The sequence below is a fragment of the Danio rerio genome, chromosome 9 (genome assembly GCF_052040795.2).
Source record: "Danio rerio strain M-AB ecotype USA chromosome 9, GRCz13ab, whole genome shotgun sequence".
NCBI classification, from domain to species: Eukaryota; Metazoa; Chordata; class Actinopteri; order Cypriniformes; family Danionidae; genus Danio; species Danio rerio.
This window is the reverse complement of record NC_141029.1, coordinates 7789713-7797500: the sequence shown is the minus strand read 5'-3', so window position 1 is coordinate 7797500 and position 7788 is coordinate 7789713. Positions and strand designations below refer to the sequence as shown.

The window sequence follows — 7788 nt, the reverse complement described above, 5'->3', positions numbered from 1 at the left end:
TTTCTAATAACCGATTTATTTTATCTTTGCCATGATGACAGTAAATAATAATTTACTATAGATTTTCAAAACACTTCTATAGGGCTTTAAGCGACACTTAAAGGCTTAAATAGGTTAATTAGGGTAACTAGGCAGGTTAGCGTAATTAGGCAAGTTATTGTATATTGATGGTTTGTTCTGTAGACTAATGAAAAAATATATAGCTTAAAGGGGTTAATAATTTTGTCCCTAAAATGGTGTTTAAAAAATTTAAAACTGTTATTATTCTAGCCGAAATAAAAAAAATAAGACCTTTTCCACAAGAAAAAAACATTATCAGACATACTGTGAAAATTTCATTGCTCTGTTAAACATAATTTGAGAAATAATTCTGACTTCAACTGTATATAGTAACTATTTTAAAATAAAACTAATTCTTTGACTATTGGTGAGGTACTTTTTGATTTTGTTAAAGTCAAAAATAATTACATCATAGTTTGTTTGTTTTTTACCGAATTTACAGAAGACATCCACCAAGATGTCATTCAATATACACTAAAAAATGCTGGGCTACACACAATTTCTTCATGTTGTGCCAACACAAATCCATTAAGTTTACTAATAATTTAAGATTATTGAAAATAAAAAAATAAAGTTGTACTCAAAAAAACATTAAGAATTAAGTTGTTCCAACTCAATTTAAATAAATAGTTTAAACCAGTAGCAACAGTGATTTTTTTACATGTAGCACACACTCAAACAATGCACACACAGTGATGGCTCAAATACTAATCCATTTTCACACCTTGCAAGTTTTACAAATTTTTCATATGGTATTTTTGTTTTAATCATTTAAAACACATATTTGTAACACTCTTATATGCTTTACTTATTACATGTCGGATTAAGTATCTTGTTTAATATACATAAATATTTCTGCAACGCTAAACAAGGGAACCTAAATATTTCCCTAACATTTTTGACATTTTATTTTAAGTTAAACATTGAAGTAGACACTTCACTTTTACTGAATATACCTTATGTTTACATAAAACGGTACAGTAAAGAACAGAATGCACCATAAAACAGTTCTTTATTTTAATTTTTTGGTTTATCTGCTTTTAGTGAATCTTCTTTTAGCCACTATGCACCTCGCTGCTGGAATCAGCTTCCAGGAATGATCAGATGTGCTCCAACATTAAGCACATTCAAATCGAGACTGAAAACACATCTGTTTAGCTGTGCCTTTACTGAATGAGCACTGTGCTACGTCTGACAGATCGCACTATTGTGTCTTTCATTTCTTTTTCATTCTTTTATAACCTGTTTTAACACATTTTAGTCTGTTTTTAATCCTTTTTATTATTTGTTTTTATTTTTCTTACACTTGTCTTTTTTATTTTTGCTTATGTAAAGCACTTTGAATTGCCACTGTGTATGAAATGTGCTATATAAACAAACCTGCCTTGCGTTTAATTTCCATTTTCATTTGGTTTACTGAAACTAAAGAACATTAATTAACTAAAGAAATGCTGATAAAACAGAAAGAAAGCTCACTCTATAGCTAAATTTTCATTATCAGTATGCCTGAAAGGTATTTTCCTGCTAATTATCTCCATAAGCAAATGATTTAGAATATAATTGTAATGTCTACACTCTTATTTACTTTGCAGAAGTTTCAAGTTTTGAAGTATGGACAAACTAAAACTGCAGGGCAGAACAGCAGTGAAATGGATTAATGGATTTATCATCGACTTTCTCTTGCTCTCCCACTCACCTCTCTGCATGTCTCTTCCCGCTGTAGCTGATCGTCTTGACTTCAGTCTACAATCCCCAAATCCATTCATTCAGTGCCTCACATCATTTCATTCTCTCTCTCTCTCTCTCTCTCTCTCTCTCTCTCTCTCTCTCTCTCTCTCTCTCTTTCTATCTCAATCTCAGTCTTTAAATCTCCCTCAAATCCAAGACAGAAATGTTTTGGTGTGCTCTGCAGCCTGACTCAATTATACACGGATCTCTGAGGGAAACTCTGCTGCGTCCTTCATCCATCTATTATTACATAACAATCATCATTACGGAAAGCAGCACTTACTGTAGCTTTCATACAACCTCCCTTCACGAGCCTGTGCATTGTTTCATGCAGCTGCACCTCATTTCTGAACACCGATTTGGGAATCCTTGAAGACTTTTCTTTGCTGTGACTTGACTTTTTTGTTTTAGTATTGTCCTTGCGTAGTCATGCTTTGATTGTGCTTCGTTTGCTATTGTTTACAAATGGCTCATAATGGAAATGTGGTTGGAAAATGGCCAGAATTACAATACATTAGAAGACACATTAGTAGAAGAGTTCAGAAAGCTCTGTTCTCCATCATAACATTGATCATGTTTATAGCTTTTAATAATTATAATATATGCATGAAACAAAAGTTATAGAATTTGCTTTTACTTTTTATTCCGAAAATGCTCTGCGGAAAAAGCAATACAAAATCATACAGAATTTGTAGGATCATTATATTGTTTATAATAGGATTTGTATTGGCTCTAGCAACGTGTGGCTCAGTGGTTTGCACTGTCGCCTCACAGCAAGAAGGTAACTGGCTTGAGCCTTGGCTGGATCAGTTGGCTTTGCACGTTCTCCCCGTGTTGGCGTGGGTTTCCTCCGGGTGCTCCGGTTTCCCCTACAGTCCAAAGACATGTGGTATACGTGAATTAGCCTGGGGTGTATGAGATGAATGTGAGAGTGTGCTTCCCTGTACTGGATTGTTATATCGCTGTGTAAAACATATGCTGAATAAGTTGACGGTTCGAATCCGCTGTGGGGACCCATAGGGAATAAACTGATGGAAAATTAATGAATAAATGTTTTGGCTCTAATGGAAACTGTAATGATCTACGTGAGTATCACAGGTAATTGTATGGCTTCATTTGTTGGCATGTCAAATAAAACCAGTAAATGCTAATGGAAACCAAAAAAAAATAATTTAATTAATTTAGTTTTAATTAATGAAAGCTTTAGAATTTAGTGCTGTAACTTTCTAGCGGAAACCATTACAACTTATGTGATGACTTATTTTTTTAGAAGAATGCTAGTAAATTATTCAAATTATTATAAAGAAACAAGTAATATTTCAGTAAACATATTTTAAGGATACTGACAAAAATATTATTTACTAGCTAAACACACAACAATAATGCTATAAATGCTTTAACAATAATGACAGAAAGAAACCTAACCCCAAAACAAAATTCTGTCATAATTTACTCATCCTTGAAAGGGTTTATTTTTATTTTATTTTATTTTTTGCTTTTGCTTTGCTTTTAAAAGCAAAAGAAGACATTTTAATGAACGCTGGAAACCGGTAACTTTGGCTGTGTGATTAATTGAAATCAAATCGCAATCATGATTTGAAATGTTGCGAATATCTAAACACATAAGGTTGAAATACATTTGGATTAGTTAATTAATTTTCCCTGCCCAAAGCAAATGCTTGACTGTCGTCTGTGTGTGATAGTCTTACTAGCCATTTGAGTGAGCACAATAGAGTGATGACTGTCTTGCTAAAAAGTCAACTGAAAGTATTGCCATGACACTCAATCTAGTAGCAAGCAACAGCAAAGTACAATTTCATAGTTGTTTTATCCATGTTAGATTGCTGAGTGTTCTGTATTTTTATAATTATTAGATTATTGTTTATATAATATCTCTGAATATCACACTAACTGTACCAAAAAAAAAAAAAAAATACTAATACTACTAATACTTTCCTTCTTAGACTTTACAGACCTAAAACTTGCCTACAGCACTTATTCATTGTTGCTCTTATAGTTGTGTAAATTGCTTCCTTGTCCTCATTTGTAAGTCGCTTTGGAGAAAAGTGTCTGCGAAATGACTAAATGTAAATGTAAATAATAAGCTACACTATCTACCTAATTGAAGTTGTTTACAGAAAGGTAAGGCCATTTTATTTGTGCTTACTGTTTGCTCTAGAGAAAAATGAGTGCTTTATTTCTGAATTTTTAAAAATAAATTTGAATAAATGTGTAAGTCAATATCTTTTCAGTTGCTTTTTTGTATTAACACTCACTGCATTTTAGCAGTAAAAAGCTATAATACAGATTATTGAGCTGAAGCTTGACTACAAAATTAAATTGCAAATCAAATCAAAATATCTGTCAAAAAATAAAAAAATTAAAATCGCAATTAGATATTTTCTACAAATCAAACCGTCCTACCGGTAACATTCATAGTGTTGTTGATTTTTTTTTTATATGCGGTTGTCAATGGTTGGTTTTCCATAAATTTTCTTTTTAAAAAAATAAACAAAACCTCAAACTGCTTTGGAACAAGTCAAGGTTGAATAAGTCAGAAATTAATTTTTTGTCTGAATTATGCCTTAAATGTAAAAGGTGTCAGACATACATTCTTTCAAAAATGTTTGCCCTAAAAAATGTACTGTATCAGGCAGAAATAGATCAGGTCTGAACTGTGAATGTGGACTGTTTTCAACACCAGTACATAAACCCTGTATTCAGTGAAGTCTCTAAACCAAGAGGGCAATTTCAGAGAGCAGGAGTCCCATAGGCTATAGCTGCTAAAAGTATGGACATATTTAACTCAAAATTCTATGGTAGAAACATTTTCAAATAATATGAATCCTGACTTGAAAATGACTGCAATTAAGTTTAAAACTTTTTTTTATTATTCAAATTATACAAATCAGTAAAAAAAACTAAATTAACCTTGTAAAATTTCATTACAACTTAAAACCACCATGATTATAACTCAGATGACTCAAGTAAAGAAGTAAACAAAAGAAAACGATCCAGAAATATATATAGACACCTTTAAGCACCCCTGTTAAATATAACAATGTTCGCGTCTTTAACCATATTTATCTGCCTATGTGGAAATATTTATTAGATTTTATAAAGGATTACAGTGACATAACAAAACAATAAGCGAGTTCTGTCGTGATGAACACGTGACTTCTTCCAGCTATCGAGCTCGCGATCAATCCCGCTTGTTTTCACGGCGGACAACGACAGAAATGTTGGCAATATTTTTTACACCACCAAGGGATGTAACGGTACATATTGTACTGGCAGCTTGTTGCTGCTGTCGTGACACGGAGCTCAGCTAAAATGCACACCATAGAAGAAAAACAACCCTATACGGCTTAATGTACACAGCGCGAGAAACAAAAGAGCCACACAATGGGCTGAACAATGGCTCAACGACAGCGAATACGCTGCCAAAAAACCATCGTCTTGTGTATATATAAATGAGATTTGAAATTCGAGACAACCTACTTAAAAGCACTTTTCCCCTTCTGAGATAGCCTTACTACAGTATAACATGGTAATTCGTCATGTACGTTGTGAGTAACGTTTACCACACTGGACAAAGGACTGCACAAACCCTCCAACATATAACCGTATAAGGGTTAGTGATACCAAAAATACATGCAGAATATTTTTATGAAATGAAAGGGTTTACAAACTACTTTGGTTAAAACAACAGTTTAAAATCAGACTTATAAAGAACTTAACGTTACATGATGAAAAAAATCACATAACTTACCGCCGTGACAGCTCGACAGCAGAGGGTTTATTTGCTTACAGCAAGCACTGATAATTCAGTTTTAGCATCCTTTTGTGACAATGTTTTCCCTCATTCCGAAGCATTCAGAATCCAGTCTGTGATCTAATAACAAGACAACTAACGTTAGTGTGTCACGATGTTGAGCCTACAGCGTGAAACCGGTTCACTTAAATGGTTAAAACGGGTCCAGATGCTTTCATATTGATTCGATATCATGATAACCCTGGCTTTTTCGCATCCCTCCGGTTTTCCTTTCTTCCTAGTGTGTATCTGATGGCACTCAGTGTTTTCATTTTGATTCACATGCTCCGTGTCTTCGGAGTGAACCATTCGCCGAGAGCGGGGGGGAGGCGCACAAAGGGGCCTCCGTGAATGAAGCGCCCCATTCAGTGTTAGCTTTTTAAACTTGGACATAACATGCATGAAGGCTTGAAAGACATTGGGTTTTAATCTCTTTGTGGTACAGAAATGCATGGTTTAAAGGGATATATGGTTCTCCCAAAAATGAAAATTTCCTCACGATTTACACTCAAGTGGCTCTTAACTTTTATGAAGTTCTGTCGAAGACAAAGTAATACTGAATAATGTTGGAAGCCAGCAACCACAGAAACAAAAAATACTATGGAAGTCAGTGGAAGTTTCCAGCATTGTTTAGTATTTCTTCCTTGTGATTTTTCATGCACCATGACCAGATTTTTGAGATCTTGGGCTTTTTGGCTTTTAAAAGCCTTTTAAATGTTCTTTGTTGTTTTTGTTTTCAATGCACTGGACACATTTTTAAATGTTTCTTTATTAATTTGTGTCTGTAACTTTCAATTGAAATAGGCTTTAATTTTATATTCCAGAACTTCTCCAAAATTGAGGCAACTGTCTGTCAATGGTTATGCTTTCTGTGATAGCAAATGCTCTGACAAAATCATCAAGAACTTCATTTTACAGTCACAATTTCCAAATCTAATTAGAAGAGAATTCCTGTTTAATGATTTTTACAATGTTTTTTTACAAAAATATTTGTCGTTTCCTCTTCCTCCTAAAGTTAAGGAGGTGAGCTTTAAAATATTATATGAGATCTATCCTACCAAAGATTTTTTCAAGATTAAAATTTAATTTTGATGTGAATGATTGTGTTTTTTTTTTTTTTTTTTTTTTTTTGTGAAAAAGAGATGGAGAGTTTGGAACATGTTTTTTATCACTGTGACATGGTGTTTCCCTTTCAGTCAGAGGTACAGACATGTTACATTTCCCTCCACTCACTGTAAAGACTGCTAAGTTTGGTATCTTACTTGAAAACAAAGGCTTTCATTTTGCTGTCAATGTTCTATTATGTTTTGGAAAATTCTTTATTGACAAATGCAGATGGTCCAAATCTACTCCTAACTTTAATCCGTGGATGAATGAGGTAAAACTTCTTTGCAAATCTGTAAAATTGGTGAATGGAAAAAAAGCCCTTAAGCTTATGTATTTTCCGGACTTTTATAATTTAATTAAATTTTCAAAGCCCGTATATTATTTTTATTTTAATATCATTTTTGTTTCATTGCAATTTATTTTAAAACTGTTCTTTTTTATTCTTGAGCTGCATATTATGTTTGCCTATTTCATTACTCAACCTTGAGATGATGGTATGTAATATTGTTTGTACCATTTTGTTTATGTTTAGCTTGATACAAAAAAAATAATAAAAATTGAAAAGCTTCCATATTTTTAGACCATTTTCTTTAAAAAGATTCTGTTTTCGAGCCATAAATCCCTGTTTTAGCAGCACACAGAGACTACAGTTTGAAGTGTTATAAATTGGTGTAGCTTTTAAAATCTTTAATTGATGAAGAAACATTTTAGGATTCATTTTAATGCTGTTTGAGCAATGATTTATGATTGATTTATAACTTTTGGCATAATTTTTTTCAGAGGTGTTTGAATTACAGATTGTACACTGTTGCTAAAAAGAGTTGCACTGTTGCACTGTTCACTATGGGGTGTGTTTCCCAAAACCATCGTTAGCCAACTAAGGTCGCAAGTTCTGTCTTTACAAGCATAGTTTGTTAATTTGCTGTTTCCCAAATCCGTCGATTCAACGAACATTCGCAAACTGCGTCGCAAACTTAAGCACTCGCAACTACAGCTCTGGAGCTGTAGTCAGAAACAGTTCCTAGCTGTGTTCTATTGCCACTTATCCCCCCTATGCCCTATTCATTAAGAACCTTCTA

General features: G+C 33.3%; 1 protein-coding gene across 3 annotated transcripts in view; it reads right to left on the bottom strand.

The window, feature by feature from the left end:
- tmem198aa (transmembrane protein 198aa) overlaps positions 1–5863 on the bottom strand; it is a 49869-nt gene extending 44006 nt beyond the window's left edge. For all 3 annotated transcript variants that reach the window (XR_015499073.1, XR_015499074.1, XM_087267465.1), the window contains exon 1: positions 5561–5863. The gene's annotated coding sequence lies outside the window, so the exon portion shown is untranslated. The remainder of the gene's footprint in view (positions 1–5560) is intronic.
- Positions 5864–7788: the final 1925 nt, after the last annotated feature.